This window comes from Grammomys surdaster, unplaced genomic scaffold (genome assembly GCF_004785775.1).
Source record: "Grammomys surdaster isolate TR1022 unplaced genomic scaffold, NIH_TR_1.0 201, whole genome shotgun sequence".
NCBI lineage: Eukaryota > Metazoa > Chordata > Mammalia > Rodentia > Muridae > Grammomys > Grammomys surdaster.
This window is the reverse complement of record NW_021604646.1, coordinates 9,747,463-9,767,774: the sequence shown is the minus strand read 5'-3', so window position 1 is coordinate 9,767,774 and position 20,312 is coordinate 9,747,463. Positions and strand designations below refer to the sequence as shown.

General features: G+C 40.9%; 1 long non-coding RNA gene across 2 annotated transcripts; it reads right to left on the bottom strand.

Moving 5' to 3' along the window:
- Nucleotides 1-12,416: 12,416 nt before the first annotated feature.
- Nucleotides 12,417-18,895, bottom strand: LOC114623689. Of its 2 annotated transcripts, XR_003711815.1 has the most exons (4): nt 18,513-18,895; nt 18,310-18,417; nt 13,683-13,742; nt 12,417-13,124 (listed from the first exon to the last, which is right to left on the bottom strand). It is a non-coding gene; the product is annotated as an uncharacterized LOC114623689 (long non-coding RNA). The 2 variants fall into 2 exon arrangements; XR_003711814.1 differs by lacking the exon at nt 13,683-13,742.
- Nucleotides 18,896-20,312: the final 1,417 nt, after the last annotated feature.

Below are 20,312 nucleotides of genomic sequence, written 5' to 3'. Positions count from 1 at the left end.
GAATTATGGATGGTGTCTCCTGTGATCTTCCATTGTCATCCTTGCAACTTCCAAAAGGTTTCATGCAACCTTGACTTCTGCGGTTGATATCTGTGCTTTCTTTTCAGATACATTTCTGTAAGTCAATTCAATGTAGCTGAAAAGAGGAGAGGTCTTCACAGTCATCTCTCTTTAGAATGTAGATATCATGTGAAGGTGTCTAGTCCTTATAAAGTCAGGAAAATTATTAAGAAACTTAAGATGAGTGGTGTCCTAATTTCATTTCTAGTGCTGTGATAAAACACCATGACCAAAAGCAACTTGAGGAGGAAAGGGTTTATTTCATCTTACATTTTATTGTAAGGGAAAGTCAGGGCAAGCGCTCAAGGCAGGATCCTGAAAGCAGAACTGAAGCAGAGACCATGGAATAATGCTGCTTACTGGCTTGCTCAACCTGCTTTCTTACACAATTCAGGATCACCTACTAAGATGTGGTACATAATGTCAATCCAGTGCTGGAGGTATGCATGTGCTATAGCACAGACTGTGGTCATTCTTTCTCCCTCTTTTTCCAACCTGTTTTTGACCTCCTTTGGGGCTTCAATTATAGGGGAAACTGTGAGGCTATAGACACAGACTAGATTGTCTGGCATTAGAGAAAAGCTCTTGCTGAAAAGGGCAGATGTCATTTGAGATTTCTATAAAGAAGATAAAGTTGCACTTACCCATAGTTCCCTCCCAAGAGACAGGCTGTCATGTTCATTGTCCTGGTCTTTGACCTAAGCAAGCAGTTTTCAACTTATGGGTTTCAACCACTTTTTAGGGGGAACAAGTGGTTCTTTCACTTTGCAATGAGTAAGAGTCTTCTACTGGTTTTTGAAGGTGTAAGAAATCCAAGATTGAGGGGGTCATGGAAATCAGCTGAGGCCCAGCACTCTGTGGCACGGTCAGGGTTCCTGAAGAGATGTACAAAAGGCCATGAATTAAGTTGCAGCTTCAGATGCAAAGAAGACCCCCGGGATATTAGAGATTATATGTGATGATGACCAAAGACAGAGGCACATGTGGAGTGGAGATGACCTAAGTCACAAGACAAGCTGTATATGTTGTAAACAGCAGAAGAAAGCCCAGAAGATCCTAAGTTCCCAGATGTCAGCCATGGAGCTATATTGCTGGACTGGTTTTTCCTTTAGCAAAACAAATTAGCAAACTCTTCAGTCATTTTTCTCACAAGCATGAAAATAACTTCTACTTGGGGTAAGATGAGCCGAGGTGTATGTTGTGGGATATCATCATCTAAGCATAGTAGCTAACTTCTTAATTAGACCACCTAAGACTGACCACAAGAAAATCTGGTCTGATGATGTTTCATCAAAGGGGGAATGGGTTGTCAGGGTTATTAGTACCCTCACCTGAGATTCCAACCACTCTCTTCTGTAACACCCTCCCAGATATACATACATACACATACACATACATATACTTACACATACATACATACACACACACTGCAGCCGCCTGTGGCCATGGTCAACTAGGTTCACCTGAAAGAGGGCTGGGAATGAAAGGAGGACGGAGGGTGAAAAGAGATGAAGCCAAGACAAAGTTCTCTGATCAAAGCTCAATGCTTTAATGTTCAGCTCTCAATTTAAAGGGGGAAGCCCCACCTCCACCTCTGAACTCCTTTTTGCTACAGTGGTGTGGGTGAGAAGAATCCATCCTACATCTCAGCTGGAGGTATCTCAAGGCAAGCTCAGCAGGCAGTCTATTCTTCTCAGCTCCTGTAGCAGACTGTGGGTAACACCTCCTGAGTCCTATTGTTTGGTCTACTGTGGTAAACAAGGTCTCTCAGGCCTGCTCAAGGCTGGGGGAAGGGCACAACACACGCACACGCACACACAATTATACTCCAGCTACATACTGCTAGAATATATAGAAGGTAGAAAGGTAGCTAAAATTGGAAATTCATCTATGGAAAAGTTCTCATCCATGCTGGAGTTAGGACTTTTTGATGATAAAGCTTCATTGTAAATAACCCCAACATAAGCCAAATAAAGCCAAACATTGGGTTTAATTAGCTCTGTTTTGTCATTCATGTCTTATCTGAGGTTAATAGATGTTTGCTTGTGATTCCCAGGGAAGTTAACAAAGCAATATCTCATGTATCCTCCAAGGTACTCATCTTCATTAGATTTCAGAGGAAACATACATCCAGCCAACATGTGTGTAACAACTCTTTACAATGTTCCCTCTTTCTTCATCCTTCCCTCTCTGAGGATTATAGGTATATCCTCAGTGAAAGAAACAAAACATGATTTGATTCCACAGAATATTTTTTCAATTTCTTTACAAATTGAGGTAATAAAAAAGTATATAACCTTTTGTTACCTTTGTGCAATATACCTTCACCCTGTGAGCTTTATAGCTTTAACAATAAGATGCCTCAGAGCTCATCATGTCCCCCTGAGTTTGCCTCTTTGCTCCCTCCTTGTCTCTGACCTCCATCAAAAAGCCACTTCCTTGCCTTTTTTTCCCATGGGCTTTCTGTGTTGGGTCTCCAGTCTACAGGTACCCTTCCTTCTCCTCATACTCTGGCCAATAGGGCAACTGAAAGGATTTCGTGCGCAGCTTGTAACAGATCACAGCAGACCAGATGGTTCCATGAGGGGTGTTTATTAAGAGAGAGGGAGAGCGGGAAGAGAGAGAGAAGAATAGAGAGAGTAGAGGAGAAGTAGAGGCCGGCCATGACGTCATGGAGAGAGGGAAAAGGGAAGGGGGGAGGGGAGATGGCAACCTGCAGGCGCTGGGTTGAGGGGCCAAGAGAGAGCAAGAGACTGAGGAGGGGGCAAGCAGCCCTTTTTATAGTGGGCAGGGCTACCTGCCTGTTGCCAGGTAACTGTGGGGAGAAGCGTACCTGGCTGCTGCCAGGTGACTGTGGAGGTGGAGTTTAGACAGATTACTAACAGCAACTTTCACCATTAGTGTTCCAGCAAACAGAACAAAGAGAAATTCAATAAACTAACTGTACTGTTTCTAGAGTGCTCTCAGATTTGCAAGGATGACCTCTGTCTGCAACCTTCCACAAATGTGCCATCCCCCAGCTCCTGGGACAGCCTATTCCTTGTTGCAAAATTGTTACTGAACGTGGATTATTTTGTGACTAACTCAATGATGTGGTTCAGAAGTGATTTTAACTGGTATGCAAAGAAATTTAGAAATGTTTGGAGAAGTGTGCTGTTGAAATCCAGAGGGCAGTGAGTGAGGCTTATGGGGGATACAGGTGGGTACTAATGAAAAAGAAGACAGTGAAGTCAAGCCCCTGATGGTTCAGATGGGAATGAGGACTTTATAAGAACCAGAGTCAAGATCACCCATGTTTAAATTTATTTACATTTCTCATCACCTGAGATTTCTTGACATGCTAAATTCACAAATGATTTTACCTAGAGGAGAAAATGCATGGGTAGCACAGGATTTACATAATAATAAGGTGCTTTGTTGGTTTCAATCATATTTCTAGTCAGATTCTGGAGAAAAAGCACAGGATGAATATGTCAAAAACTCAGTCTTCCCAAAGAAACAAATTTCCCAAATCCGTCATTTTAAAGGTTATATACAAAGAGAGTACTGTTGTAAAAGAGATTAGTGCAATAAAATAAGCCAAGATGTTTTTCATCAAAAGGAAAGGTACCCTGAGGACATGTAAGGAATCTGAGACTGTTCCTAGCACAGGCACAGGAGTGTAAAATGGTTTCGAAGACACTGCTTTGAGAAGATAGCACAAGAAATCCTGGTCCCCAGTGTGTGGCCTGATGAACTGTTCTATGGGGAAAATGTGTTCTGTGTTTGGATACTTAGAGGCTTTTCAATTGATGTGCCATGGACCTTAGTTATATCTTAAGCCATTACCCACATTGTGCTGTTTTGAGGCATGCAGAAGACAAGAGTTTCAGGGTCATCTTGGCATCTACCCAGATTTCAAATAAAAGTCTGGGACCCCAGCAAGTTAGTAGCATGTTTTAGATTCCTAGCTAGCAACCATAAGAATGTGATACATGACACTATGGGAGTGAAGCTGATGTTGCTATGGAAATCCTAGCAAGTTAGAAATGCCAGTACCTGAAACATCTGCCTAGGAAAGATTCAGAATATGAGTAAAGCCAGCCACAGAGATGCCCTAGGGCATCGGCAGTACCATGGAGAAGAGAAAAACTTCATAAGCCTTGGGGACCCTAGTCCATCCATTGGACACAGAGCTTTAAGATTTAAGATTTGCTCTCCTAGATTTACCTGGTGTTTTTCTCCAATTCCTGAATGTTATTTTCCTGTTACTTCCTTAGGAAATAAGAGTGTTTACTTTTGCCATTGCACCATGGGAATGTCCATGCTTTTCCATTTCCATGGAGACTCAGTTGAGAGCAACTGGAGACAAAGTCTTGGAGCTTTGAACAGTTCTTAAACTCTTGAGGAGGTGGAGCTGTAGATGAGCTACACGAATTTTGCATTGTGTGCTAGACATGAGCTAGGGCAGATGCTTATTATTTATAATATATATTCTTCCCTGAAAGTTGATGCGTTAAAGCTTCCATCTTCATCTGATGGCAATATCAGGACACGGTGGTCACTTAAGAAGGTGAAAGCAATTACAACAGGTTGATTGTGTGAGACACGTTCCAAGGTGGAGCCCTGGTCCTTCTCTATCTCTTCTTACTGATCACCAGTACTTAAGTACTGTGTGAACAGGAGGAAGAAGAATGAACATCTTCATATTGTTCCTGATTTTAGTTGAAACACTTTAAATTTTTTCAGCTTGGGATGATATTGGCTGCGGTAGTCCTGCATTTTATCTTTATTGTTTTGAGATACATCCCTTTTATCTTAATCTCTCTAGAACTTTTATCACAGATGGATGTTAGAATTTGTCAAAGGTCTTTTCTGCATCTAATATGATCATATGATTTATGTCCTTTAGTCTTGTGGTATAGTATGCTTACTGATTTGTATATATTAAACCATTTTACATATCTGGGATAAAGCCAACTAGATTATGGTTGATAATCTTTTGTTATGTATATATACATATATTAAAATTAATATAAATACAGTTTTTGTATTTTACCCATTATTACTAGAAGAAAGTGAAATTTCAGAGTAAAAGAAAGTAATCATCACTCTTACCCATCTGTGACCCTGTGAGCTACAGTAATGTCTGGGCTGGCAAGACAAGCCCATTGATGCAATAGTGGTATGAACTTCATCAAAATAATTAACAACTTATGATTGGCTCACTCCACAAAATGAAGTCCATGCTGGGGCCAAGAACCTGTAATTTGTTGTAGGATATTGCTCACACTGTAGTCCGTGACATTTGTAGTTAGTTTACTTGAAAAATCTATTTCTAGTCATGGTGTGGTTCATCCTTAGCATATATCTTTAATCTCTCTGTCCAGAATATAGATATGTCCTTAGAATACACCTTCAATTCCAAACAATGAAGGTTAAGTCAGTTTCTAGAAGGAAGCCCCATGTTTGAAATTGATGTCACTCAGGCAAAGTGATAAATCAGAGAAAGATTTGACAGATTAGGATTTGTCCAACTCTCATGAGAAGAGAGAGAAAAGGGAAGCTACTTTAGGAGCAGTGCAAAGAAGAAGGAAGGAGGCAGTTATAAAGAAAAAGTTTGCAGAGAAAGAACAAACTAGACACAGGTGAAGACAGAATGTAATATTAAGACTTGAAAATATTGAAGAAGTTTGTGAGCAGTTTCTCTAAATATGTTCGGGAACGTAGGCAAGATAGAATACTACATATGTAAATAAATGATGGACAAAAAAATCCTAGAATCTCGAGGGTTAAAAAAGGTACTATTCTACCCCTTACTTGCATTCCAAAGCTATTATGAGAAGGGAACCAAGTCCTGCTGCAGCTATTGCATTAAAGCCAGGCTTTACAAAAGAGATACCACCTCTCTTACTGATGTCACACACCAGGAATCTGAGAGTGACTCTGCTTGGTCACTGACCTGTGTGTAAAAGCAAGAAAGGGAAACTTTGGGGCTCCCAGTGTACATCAGCCTTGCTATAGAGACTCAAGAATGAAGATTTAGGGAAAAAAGGAGAAACTTTCCCAGGGCCATCAAGCCAAAACCCAAGCCTGGGCATCCTAATTCCAAGGCTGCAGCTGGCAAAGACTCATTCACTATCCTTTAAATGCAGGGCTCCACACAGCGAGAGGAGATCGTTGCTGTGGTTCCCCCATCACAGTTGAAGGTCTCCTGGGTTTCATGCCTGATGCAAAGCTTGATTGATACTGAAACTCATAGTATCATGTAAGTGGGGGACTCTGATATCTCTGGAGACATGGCTGTACAGTTCACGTTATCAGACATGCATCTGAATAGTTCTAATGTCTTTGGTTCTGGTAGTAAAATCTGTTTACCTGCACAGGAAATAAACAGTTTCCTGAACTCCCACTACCTTGCTTAGGGCTGCAGAGCTGGTTGCTAAGTGTGGCTTGAGTGACACAGTGACTGAAAAAACAATGAATGGATCATGTGGGCAGTAAGTGGCCACTAGGAATGGACCTGTGTACCTCCATTCCTGGATCTCCTCCCCACAGGTCTCTTCCATGTAGCCAAGCTTTGAGCCTTCATAGTGTTTTTTCTCTTTAAAAATTAATGCAGGAGTTCTAGCTGCTTCTCTGAAAATTGAGATATTGAACATAAAAGTCATGCAGAGATGAGATGATCCATCTCCTGTCTTAAGAAATCATAAAACCCAGGGTTCATATTTCATGTGCTGCTTCCTGCTTAACTATATCACAATACAGTGATAGCAGAGTGAAGAAAAATACAGAGGCTAGACTACCTCTCTCTTGGTTTTTCTTCTCTCCTCTGGCTCCCTGGTCTCCCCTCCCTTCCTCTGCCTCCCTGACCTCCTTCTCTTTGCTGGGAGGAACATTAATGACACATACTGTTGTGCCATGTGTCCTAACCACACAGGAGTGACTGAGTAATAGGAAGGAAGTTTTGGGCTCCTTATCAGCCTGATGGAGAAATTGTACACATTTATTCCAATGTTTGGCTTCTAAAAAAATGGCTTTTGACTTAAAACCATGCTGCCCACTATAGTTTTAAAAAGAAACCATTTCTAGCCTGCCTCTCATGTGCTCTCAATGGAAAATAGGCCCTGAGTCCAGTCAAAAAGGCCTCAGTGAAGAAGCTCTGCAATGTAGAGGGGCCTCTGAGAGCCACCAGCAGAAGGAGCTCATTTGAAGTAAGATGCACCCTGGCCACACTGAGAAGATGCTTGTGCCCCTGTAGTCAGCTTGGAGCATGGGACTTTCTCAAGCAGTGAACAGGTCATGAACAGATCGAGTGAGGTGTCACTGTGCTGGGACATTTCTGAGATATGCTGGAGCTCTCGGGGAACCTTCTGAAATAAGGCCGAGTTCTGTATTCCTAACTTTCATCTTATGTTATCTCTTATCTCTTCCACTTTATCTCTGTTGCAGTGTTCTCCTTGGGGCTCTACACTAATCTTCCAGCACCTATGTACTGGGGATAAAGGAAGCAGAACTCAGGTCTAAGGGATAAAAACACATTTAAGGACAGAATAGACAAATTCTCTGACTACATTCAGCTCATTCTACAAATCACAAGCAAACTGACTAAAGGAGAATACAGTGATATGTAGGAAAAAGAAATTGAGTAAAGAAAGAGACAGATATGGAGCTAATGTGATACTTTAAATTGCATGACCAGAGGCCTCTTGGAGGCAGCAACATTTAGTAGAGATGCCAATAAAATGAGCATGTGGGTCTTAACAGCATCTAAAGAAAGGAATTGCAGTTAGGAGAAATGGCAGGTACAAAGGCTGTAGGGACAACATGGTGAGTTTAGATTGTGTGAGATACAGGGTAACGGAGTGCTATGAGCCTTGACAAGAGTCTCCAAGTTGTTATAAGTGAAGTGGAAACATCTTACAAAAGCATGATGGGACTTGATACAAAACTCAATACAAAAGAGTATTCTGCTATCCTGTAGAATGCCTGTGATCATTAAAATAGCAGGGTTTCATTTTAAATTGTTATCACAATAGTTTACTAGACAGATGAGACTTTGTGATAAGAAATAATGGTCACTGGTACATACGGTCTTGATCTACATTGTAACAAGAGCTGACTATGGCAGAACTTGTGAATGAGGCCTGAGGTTAATGAAATGAAACCATAGTAGAACCAATAATTATCCCAAACACTAAGAATAGCCTTACTGTGAGGAGGAAAGTAATACTTCCCCCTGTGGCAGAGAAGAAACTGGAGCCTGATAAGATTCTACTGCTAAGAAGTAGAGGCAGGGCTTGATCCAAGTTATCTGGTTTACATGCTCTAAACCTGAAGTCTATGGGCACAGCACAGTGTGCTGGCTGTTGAAAGACAATTTGGAGAACTCTGCAACTCTGGATAATGCATAGGTGTTGCTGTGTGTGCTGAGCCAGAGACAGCAGATATGGTGCTCTCTGCAGAAAACTGAGGTACAGCTTGACAGTCATCACCAAACACTCATATAATTATCCCTGTTTGAGGGAGCAGAGGCTGACAAAGTCTCCCATTTTTTCAAAGGTAGACTCAGGATTTTAGCCTGGATCCTGTGGCTCTAGGACCTATTTCCAGAGCTGGAGCATTTTCAGAATAGAATCTCTGTTTCTCCTACCCCTTGGGTTCTCTACTACTTTCAGAGATGGACTGAGTCAAGGTCAGCTCAGAGTAATGACTCAATTCAGGGGCTACTGGGATGCTGAAGAACTTATGATGTGGTTGTTTCTACAGGCAAGATGGTAACATCCTTGAGGCAAGGCCATGTAGGAATGGTTTCTGTTCCTCATTTTCCTGATTCTCTGTGGGACTGCATAAGGGTATCTTGGTTCATGGTTGGGCATGGGCCTGGAACCCAGAGACTCCAAGGGGGAAACGGCAGGTGTTTGGCCACGTCCCCAGAACCCAGAGTCCCTACAGGCAGTCTCATCTCCATAGACCTACATTGTTCAGTCAGGCAGGCCATTACAGCCCCTCCCAAAGTGCATAGGTAGAGGGTGTGACAACAGGCCTCAGGCCCTAGGGATTTACATACTAATGAAGGACAGAGGGCAGAGCAAATTAAGCATTCTCCCCAGGCCCTCCCCCTTTCTCCCTCCCTATGTAACTCAGGTCTGCCCTGAGTTTCAGGGGGGGTACATCCAGATCCATCTATCATCTGCCATGAAAATAAACCCTTTTACAACCAAGGACTTTCTCGAGTCATTGGGGTCTGCTGCCGCCAAAGCCTCCAGACTCTGGAACTTCAGACCTTCTCCTGTATGTGGGACCTGCCGAGTGGAAAGCCTCTGGGGCCTCCACCACCACTGCAGCTCCTTTTTCCCCACAGCTGGTGCCCAGGACTCTGCTGTGGCCTATTTACCCACAATTCTCAAGTTTGGCTGTGTCTAAGGACACTGAATTCACAATAGATGGATGAAGAAATCTGTGGTTAAGTGAATGAAACTTTGCCCTCATCTCCTTCTCATGTATAGACATTATGTGTAGGGACCCAAGTAATCCAAAAATCAAAATTTCTTTCTGTATGCCTTGAATCCGTGCTATGGTGCTCCTGAAAGATGGGTAAAATGTTGATGCCCAAGGTTATAGAATCCACGGATTATATATATTATATTATGTTACGTTACATTATATTATATTAATTATATTTTCAAGCAGCCCCTTCTTAATCCATGGCCTATAAATAAAGCTTATTTTATCTTGGGCCCTTCACTTATGTGGAAAATACTAACTCATTAGGGCATCAATAAGTGCCAAAGGCAATTACTGATAGAAATGACCTACAATAAAATCAGAGAATATTGACAGAAGGCAAAAGAAACTGTTACTGAGGTTGCCTCATGCTCCACCCCCCCCATCTTTATCATAGGCCAGCAGGTGTTGTCACAGGTTCTACAAACAGAAGGGAGACACATTGGCTGCCATGCCTAGCCCATATCAAAATGCACAATTTGAAAGATCAAAAGAGTCAGGCTATTGCCTTATTTATTGTATGTCTCAGCTTTCCCAATCAGAGCTGTAGTTTCTCTTTATATAAATGATCATTCATTTGGGTTGTTGGATTTTCTTCTATGTATTTTCAACATAAGCTTAATCAAATTATGTCTCAGCTGCTCTGGGGTCAGGTTCTCTGGTAACTGAGACTAGAGACTATTGTTCTTGTTACTGTGAGAGAGCTTTGAAGAGTAAGATACGTACCTCAGATGCAGGGGAACCTCCACCAGAGTCTGATGCTCTGGAAAAGAGAGGCAAGGAAACTTGCTTATCTCGTGGTCAATGGAAGGGTCGAACCCCTGAGTCAGTCTCATCTGCGGTGGGGCTCCTTATTCAACTGCTCTCATCTCCTTCCTCTTGCACAAAAATTTAAATACTGGAATTCAAACACCTATATCAGCTGTTCCCTTAGGCTTACAAGCAGCCTCCTGTTCTTTATTCAGTCAGCAGGAGCATAAACATAACCTTGAGGCTGTATGTGGAGCTGATATCAGTGGGTAATTGAGTCTCTGGGGATCCTGGAAGTAACTTTAGGATTCTAGATCTTCCCAATCATGTAGGGGAAAAGCTTGATACTTTATCCTTCCTTGAGCCTTTGAAATGTTCTCACCACAGGAAAAAAGAATGCACATTCTGGCCTGCCCTGCTCATGACATTTTCTCCTGGACTACACAGGATTCTGCCCTCTGATGGTCCTTATATAGTGCATTCAAGGGTGACCATGCTCCTCTATCAGGTAAACATGCTTTAGTCCTGGGAGATTTCCACCAACAAAAGTCACTATTTACTAAAATCAGTTACTCTGTCGCAAGTCAGGAGCAGCAACTTTGTGGGACAGCCTCAGAGAATGACATTCTAGTACTTCATTGGTGAATGTGATGGGTGATTTTGAGTAAATTATTTTCCTGTACTGGATGCCAGTCTTCTCTGTTCAGATAAGGCAGATACTATTCTTAAGGGCTTTGCTGCCCTGGCCAGCTAAGGTTCTACTTTTCTCCTATCTCAACAGTCACTGTTGGCTTCCCTGATAAGAGGTCTCAAAGGGACAATCAGAGTAGATATTGCCAACAATTACTGAGTACTCCAAGAGAATTCAACATTGATTTCAAATCTCCTTATGTGCAGAGTCATTTTAGACCTATACCAGGCCCAGACATTTACTGTGGCTGCCATACAGATGAGGAAAGATTGATACAGGACAGATACACAATTGGCCCAAAGACAGTTAGCCAGGGTCACGGTGTTTGTAATTCCAAATCCATCATAAGCCACATCCCCAGATCTCTTGTCACTGAGAAGGCTAAGCATCATCAGACCTGGTGTAGAGAAGAGGAAACCCCTTCTCTCAGATGCCAAGAAGACACAGCTGCCTAGTGATAAAAATGAGGGAAGCATCTCGATGTTCTACATCTCCATTCTGGGCAAACTCTCTTTGATCAGCAAGGATACAAATAGCAATATTTATCAAACTAGAAATAGAAATTTCCAGTTTAAAACATGAAAAGAATCCATCATTACTAATATTTAGAGGCATGCCAAGAAAAGAGAGAAATGATGAGTTTTATTGTTATGATTATTATGTGATCATTTTATATGTTAAATAAACAAATTCAAATAAGATCAAGAAGAAGTAAGGACCTCTGCTGTGTGGATGTTTTTATATTTCTATGGATGGAGTGTATGCTGTTGGTAATTCTGGGCACAAAGTTATTAACAGCTGCATACTCTGTCTCAGAAATCTCATTCCTTGGTACTTATCCTAAATGGTCTGTGATTGTGTGTAGTTATTTAGCTATAATTTCACCACAGCATTTGTTATGTCAAGAATATAAGAACATTAATGTCCCCAAATAAGGATTTAGATATAAATTAAAGTAATATACAAATTTAAAACTTTTAATCAATGGCTTAGAATGATATACAAAATAGTCACACAGATTTTCCATATTCATGACTTATTTAAAAGAAAGCATAAAAAAACTAATTTCAAATGCTAGCAGCAATTTAGAATGTGTGAACTGCAAATGATCTTATTGTGTATGAATTACACTTGAAATTAGCATGCAAACATAGCAAATGCTATTTTTAAAAGAAAAGAATTAGTAAGAAGACAGCCAGGAGGAGGATCCTGGAAGTCAGTTTTTGGACTGTCTGAATTAGCAGGTGTTAAGTATCTGAGTTGCTCCAGTAGCTGTTGGGAGGCCACCTAGATTTGTTGGGTACCTGAACTAAGCCTACCAGAGTGACCATGACACCCAAAATATTACTCAGATCGAAAGTAAGCATCTAAACACATCATTACTTTGTTCTTTCCTGTACAGTGTCAACAATCAAGACAGGACAATAACTTGGTTAAATATTCTTTCAACTTTACTGAATGAGCATTTTCAAACATTGATCATATCATAACCCCATATATAATTGCTTTATTAATTCATATACAGTACATCATCTTTCTCCACCTGTTGAATATAAACTTCATGAGAATAAGAGTTATTGGTTTATTCCCTAATAGAATCTAAACCAGGCATATTGCAGGTGCTCAATTTATACACATCTAGTAAAGGACTCCAAAAAGCTGTGACCATTCTAGAATGTCTTTACAGCATTCTCGAGAATTTTAGAATAAAGTACAGCTGACCAGAGAATTACCTTGTCTCTTTACTGCTGCACACTAAACATCTCCACTTAAAGACACTCAGGCCTATCCCTGCAATTTACATGAGTGGATAGGAGGTGGCATTCTTCACAAAGCTCCAGGGCTTTGCAGGCTCTGGTGGAGCAAATCTTAGGGATCCAAGGTGGGCTTGGCAAAAGAGACTCCCAGGAATATGGCCACAGGCTGTGCAAATCCTTCTAAGCTAACATAGCTGTCCAGAGCTTTGCCATGAATGGTGCTCACCATACAGGGTGAGGACAGGTGCCCTGCTGGTCAAGATAAAATGAAGACATTTTTTAGGGGAAGGTCAAGACCGGATTCCATGTGGGTTTTGTCACTGTCCAGGCATGTGACCTTTAACAAGTCATCTCAGTCTTCTAGACCTCAGCTTCTTCTCCTGTAAAATAAAGTTAAGGAAAAGTTTTATTGTTCTTCCAAACCTGGATGAGAAGGAGAGAACTGCAGTTTGAATTAGAGCTATAAAGGCATTTAGATTTTATACATAGTCACAAAAATATTGTTGGGAATAAAGAAAACCTTTGCTTCCTTCTCAGAAGCCTCTGTAAATTTTTATCCATTAAGATCCTGAGGTTTTGACCTACATGTTGGGTGAGGCAAAAGATGAGAAGTGTACCCTAGTCTCAGGAGAGCTGACCTAGTAGTGCTTCTCAACCTTCCTAATGCTGTGACCCTTTAATACAGTTACTCATGTTGTGGTGACCCCAAACTTTGAAATTACTTCATTGCTATTTCATAATTATAATTTCTGCTACTGTTATAAATCATAATGCAAATATCTGATATGCAGAACACCTTCTGAAAGGTTTGTTTGACTTCTTGGAAGGACCCAGACATACAGGTTGAGAACCACTGTTGTAGAAGAAGGAGCATGGGCACACTTAGTCCTCTTTTCAGAAGGAAGTTATGAACCAGGAGAGAGACATGGAAAGGATACAGAAGCTGGAAGGAATGAAGTCCTCTGTTGGTATTATCATGAAGGATCTCTGACTTATAGCTGAGGGAAGCGCAATAACAGGAGATGAAAAAAAAGAGGGAAAATCATCAAGAATAAACTTTAAGTGTAAAGTTTATTGCCTAGAGATAGCATAACACAGGGCCATTCTGGGACGAGTAGATGGCATGTGACTATTACCAGCTGAAGTCCAAGGAAAGTAGATTAAAATATTGGATTATCATGTGTGTGTCAGGAAGAACACAGGCTGGGGGACTAGCTTTAATTTAGTTGGCAAATAAGTAGAATAAATAGATATGGGATCAATAATCCAATAAGATTCTACAATATTCTTCTCCTAACTCTGGACTTCCTCATCCAGAGAGTGAGAGAGCGAGAGACTGGGCATCAAGCGATGGGGTAAACATTGACTCCATTCTTGCTCAGCAGATAGTTCTTCTTCCTCTCCCTGCAGCTTTACACCTGTCCTCATTCTAGCTGCTGTGAAACTGGAATGAATGGCCCTGAACCCCTTCAGGAGGCAGGAGGCTATCCATACATTAGGTCATGGCTACTCTTGGTAACCCCTCTTTGATCTCAAAAGCACATTTTGGACATTACCCTAATCCTTAATTCTCCAACTCTTTGCAGCAGGCTATCTCACCCAAAATATATGGCTATAAAGGGAAAGACTAATTTAGATTTCTCTACCAGAAAAGTTGCTGATGAAACACCTAAGTATAAAAGGGAGTCTAACTTCCAAGTTTCTCTGCATCAATAAACCAATTCCAAACTGTGTAAAGTTAGGCTGATCCTGTTATTCATGTTTAACAAACAACAGAAAATCCAAGGTGGCTTTATGGACGTTATGCATAGATGGACGCCAAGTATATATATTTTCACATGATTTTTTTTTAACATCAAGATCATGAGTTTACCACTGATGTAACCTCATAGTAATTTGGAGACCATTTTTATATCAAGAATAGACAATAACACTATAAAGTCTATAGAAAGTCACATAATAAAGGCTTGTCTATTTTTTTTTTTTTTTTTTTTGTAATTAAGGGCAACCCTCATGCCTACTCCTTTGTTTTACCTTACCATTCTCTCTGGGATAGCTTTCTTGAGAAGCATGTATATTAAAATGTTCATTATCAGAAGCCATAATGGGACAAGCTAATAACTAGCATGTGATCTTTCTGAGATGGTCTGCCTTGGGTTATTATATAATCTGCAACAGTTTGACTCTTATTCTGCAAGGCTGTAAGAGAATTCATTTTAGGAAAGATTTCTTCTATTAATATACTTTTCCTGTTATTATTAAGCACATATAACAATAACTAAGTATTAGCCCACCCCTTTGGGGAGCAGATCTCTGCATATCTATGAAGATGTACTATCTAGTAGTGATGCTATATAGACAAATAGATGACTTCTTAAGTCATTCCTATAAGAAATCCTAAAATTATATCAGTGATTATTAATCTCTTTTAGAGTAGGACTGCTATTAGGTCCTTTTCTGATAGTCAAAACTGCAAAGAGAACTCTTCTTATCTCCCATGTGTCACCAGTTTATTGCTCTTAGATAGTAACCAGACTTTTTACTACTCAGAGCATATTCCAAGAGGTTGCAAAACAATTAACCAAAGGTCATTAAAAGGGAACTAATGATTTATTATACGTACTGGACAGAAGATAAAATATTTACTGGGTTTATCGATACAAAACTTCACTAATAACTTAGTTATAGTTTTAAACGTTCAGTGAACCTGTGGAGCTGTGAAAAGTGACGGATGTTTAGCCAGAAAATTATCCCTAATGGATATGCATGTAAACATTTCCTTTTGTAAACTTCTACTTCTATTTATGATTTGACTTTTTGTGTGAACTTGTGTTGAACTTTTAAATATGTGATCATGTATTCTGAAAGACGTATAAGTATTGAGAACAAAGGGATGAGAAGTAGAGAAGAATTTTTCCCTTAAGAATTTTTTGCTTTCCCCTTACTTAGGAAGATTTTTTTCCCTTCCCCTGCTTAGGATCTTTCAGATTTTCCCCTTAAATAGCTTTCATAGGAAACTTTTTACAACTTAGTAATAAACAATAAACACTATAATCACTTTTCAAAGTATCCCTTTGTCTTCCTGCTAGTAGGCTGAAAGTTAGAGTCTCTGCAAATCCTGCTGAGATAGAACAAAGGCCACATTACTTAATCCCCTGCTGTTAGGTTATAGGTGTCAATTGCCTAGGTCAGCAGCTTTTTACCCTCAGTAAGAGCAAGAAAGATTTTAGGATTTTTTAAGAAATTATCATTAGCATTTCAGTATAGTTAGAGAGCTAGACTGACTGGAAGCCCTCAGACTTTAAAGCCATCACCAGAGTCCTAGTCTGTGCCCCTGCCACTACCCTTTCCAGGCCAGGAGGCTCCAGGCGTTATAGCATTGATCGTATCATATTGGACCCATTTATAACCTGGAAAAATCTTGTGAAGAAATATGAGATATACTGGGGACAGCATATAATGACAGGGACTGCCTGCTGTAGGCAGAGATGGAGACATCTCAGAAGCCTTCAGCAGCTCCTTATAAAGAGGATGGTATCTGGGACCCTGAGAAGCAGGAGACACATCCCTCCAGGAGACCCACCATCTGAAATAAGGGACTGTCTGCAATAGGCAGGGATGGAGACATCTCAGTAGACTGCTGCAGCTCTTTGTAAAAAAAAACAAAAAAAAAAAACCAAAAAAACAAAAAAAAAACAAAAAACAAAAACAACAACAACAAAAAAACAGTTGTTCCCATTTCTCCTACCTTAGCCCTGGACAATGGCTGTATAGATTTCATTTGTGCATGACTGTTTTTCAGTCGGCCCTGCTGTGCAAAATTATTCTATTGTATCTGACTTCCTTACTTCTTTCTCCTTCTGCTCTGGTGAATTCTGTGAAACTAGATATTCTTTGATGTAATGATTCTTAAACAATTAAAAACTGAGGCATGGAGGCACAGCACAGTCCTAATGGCCCAGGTGCATGCTGTGTGTTCTCATCTTGGAAACAGTGCAATAAGTGCAAAATGATACATCCAGATTAATGCTTGACTTGCAAAGAAAGTTTGAAGAAATTATTAGAGAATGAAATAGAGCCAACACTGGAACCCCAAGAAAGGAAAAATCTATTGAAGTTATGAAATAAGTTTGGCGTAACATTTAAGAGTGGCTCCTAGATAAGGAAGTATAAAATACATAAAATCTTATACTAGTAAAACTAAGTCACAACACTGGGACTCTTGGGAGAGTCATTGTGTGCAATGCACAGAAGCAGAACGTTAGCAGAACTACTGAGTTAAGGGTTAATTTGATTCCTTTTGGCCACTGCCTGGCAGCTTTGCCCATGACATATATCATTAGAGATTCACAGGAAAATGCAAGTAGCTGACCTCGGAGCTCTGAAGTATAATAAGTTAAAAGTTAAAGTTTAAATAACGATGAGTTTGCAATTATTATTATTTTGGCTACAGGCCTGGGAATAGGGAAGCTTGAAACTTTGGGGGGGGGGGAATGTAATTATTAACTCTTTGTGGGTTGTGGTTATTCTTTTGAATTTGATTTGGCAATGATTATACAATGTCTTTTTTTCTATCTGCTTTTGAAGTAATAATAAAAGACTGAGGCAAGAAAAAGGTGAGATAGCATGTGAAGAGCATGTGAAGAATGAGTGAAGAGAATATGTGAAGAGCGAGTGAAAAGAGAATGTGAAGAGTGAGTGAAGAGAGAATGTGAGGTGTATATGGAGAGTGTGTATGTGAGTGAAAGGAGAATACATGTGGTATTTGTGGGATGCGTGTGAGATGTGTGTGAAGAGTGTGTGTAAGAGTGAAATGGGAACACACAGAAGAGTGTAGGAGTGTGAGAGTTCAAGAAAAGAAAAAACTCACAGGAGAAAAGCAGAGTGTGCAGGAGAATGCAGAGTGTGTGCAGCCTCAAGATGCGAGAGAATGAGTGAGAAGGCAGAGAGTGAGAGAGAAGAGACACTTTAAGCCTTGAAAAATTGCCTGTCAGCTTGTACCCAAAAAGTAATCTGTGTATATTTATTATGTGCCTTCGAGATATCCCTGCTTCCAGTTGAGAACTCTGATTCTGTGTCAAGGCTGGACCCCAACAGAGATATATATGGGAAATTTAAATGGTAGACTTAGTCCTTGACTAGATAGATATAGGGGCTGTGAAAGAGAAAGAATACAAAGGGAGGATATATATTGTTGGCTTCTTGAGAGAGAGCCACCATTGTGATATATCCTTACAGGAAGATGCCACCAGACATGGGGATTTCACTATTGGAAGGAGATTAGTGTGTGTGTGTGTGTGTGTGTGTGTGTGTGTGTGTGTGAGAGAGAGAGAGAGAGAGAGAGAGAGAGAGAGAGAGAGAGAGAGAGAGAGAGGGCATTAACCACCTAAAGGGAAGGGTATTCATCATGGGTATGTATGAAGTTCAGGGGCCAGTATGAGAATGGAGAAAAATACAAAGTTAAACCCAGGGAAAGTTCCAGATGTGAGTGAGACACATACTAACTTGGCAGAACAAGAAAGAGGGGACAACACCAGGGAAGCCCAGGGAGATACAGGGACTCACAGGGTGATGAGAAGGAGGGTCCAGGCTGAGCAGGTATCACCAAGCATGACCTGTGTTATCTCAATGGTGACGTTCTACCCAGATGAAGTGGGCAGGAGCTAGGTTGCTCTGGATAGAAAAGTGGACAAATGAGATGCAGTCATGAACTGAAATGCGGCAACTGGCACTGTACAACATGGCCTCTGAACATATTAACCACCTACTGTGTGCCAGATGCATATTTCCAGTGTTTTTATTCCTTAGAAAAACTTCATTGGGTAGTTGATGATTTTAGTGTCTTGTCAAGCCTTTCATTATCTGTCCAGAAGTAGTCTACGAATCAAGAATAAAATAAAATGACCTCTCTCAATTCTTCATGCTTCATATCATTGTCCTCCTGTGCCAGGCACCTGTAGTTGGGGTCTTAAGCATTTGCCATCCTCTCTGTCTTTGGGAAGCTGGAGCTGGCTGAATCTGGCTAAATCTGGCTGAATCTGGCTGCTCCAGGCTCAAGTCCAAGTCTGGAGGGCAGCTACCTTTGAGACAGAACCTGCTTTTTCATTGCTTGATTTGCATCTCCGCTGACCTATGCTCAGGACAAAGAATGCTAAACATGCACACAGATATTTGCACTCACTCATGCAAACAGTGAGAGAGATAAGAACCAAAGCCCAAAGCCACACCATTGAAGGACCTGGGGTCCACTGGCGTATCTGGTACTGGGAGGAAATACATTAATTCTGCCACATAGCTATAGACTTACTCCTGAAACTGTTACTACTGAGACCAGTTACATCATCTAAAATGATAGAAAGCCTCCCACCTTCCCTGGATGCCTAATGGCACGACTAAGCCACACCCATATACAATTTTCTATCTTTTTTCAACTCTTTTTTTTAATAATTTATTTTTTCTCAAATCGTAATTCACACAGGGGTTATAAACACAGAAAGGCAGGATGTGGGGAAGGGAATGACACTGGAGTGTAGGTGATCAGGGGGAATACAGATATCTTTCAGAACCGGGTATCAGCTGGGTGAAGGTTCAGGGGACAAGTCACTATGATTCTGCCTATGACTCGCTTGTCCTTATCTAAGTTGGTATTGTCTGCCCAGGCTACCTATTTACAAGGTCTATGACTACTCAGGCTTGTAAATTTCCACAAAAGCTGCCTGTTTACATTAGCTTATAGCTATCTGTTTCCATCTGTTTCAATGTTTTTCCACTGAGACCCAAGACTTGGTGTTAGTACACATGTATGACAGGTCTATTGCTGATTTTAGGCCTATGGCTGATTTTAGGCCTTCAGTGGGTAAGCAGGGCTGCCCCTGACATCTCCTCCCTTCTCTAAGTATAGAAGGGCTGTGGCAATTCTAAACTTGCGAAGGCGGGGATAGAGGCCTGACCTCCAGTATTTGAAGGGGACCTTATAATGGCTCCAGTCCCCCTGTCATTGTCCAGTGAGGCATGAGGGCCATACCCGTCCCGATGTCTTTTTCCTGAAGAGGGGGTACTTTTGACATCAACCCCTATACAGTCAGGCTTGTCCCTCAGGGAACCCAGATAGATATTTTTAACTTTTATTTATATTCTCTTGCAGTGTTTAGCCTCGCAGCCTAGGCAAGAATTCAGATCACCTGACAGAGGGGGGTTCTGGGTGGCCCCTCTCTGCTTGGTCTAGGGACAGAAGTCCCCCCTTTTAGGTTGAGTGGAGATGGGTTTTGGAGACACCCTGTATAAAGTAACAACCTCATCTTGAGTCTCGTGGTCCTCCATAGCTAACTTATGATAATGTATCTGAGTAGGTTTTGCTACCAAATTATTTATCTGTTGTATCACAGAGTTAGTCCACCTATTTGAGAGCCAGGGACCAGCAGAAAAAAGCAAAAAGAACCCAAATAATGGTCCCAAGATGGGAGGAAATAGGGTTGACAACCTTGGAGAGGCTGAAAACCAATTCTTGTACCAGCCTTCATCTGTCTCTTTCTCTCTCTGATTTTTCTTAGGGCCTTCACTACCTGTTT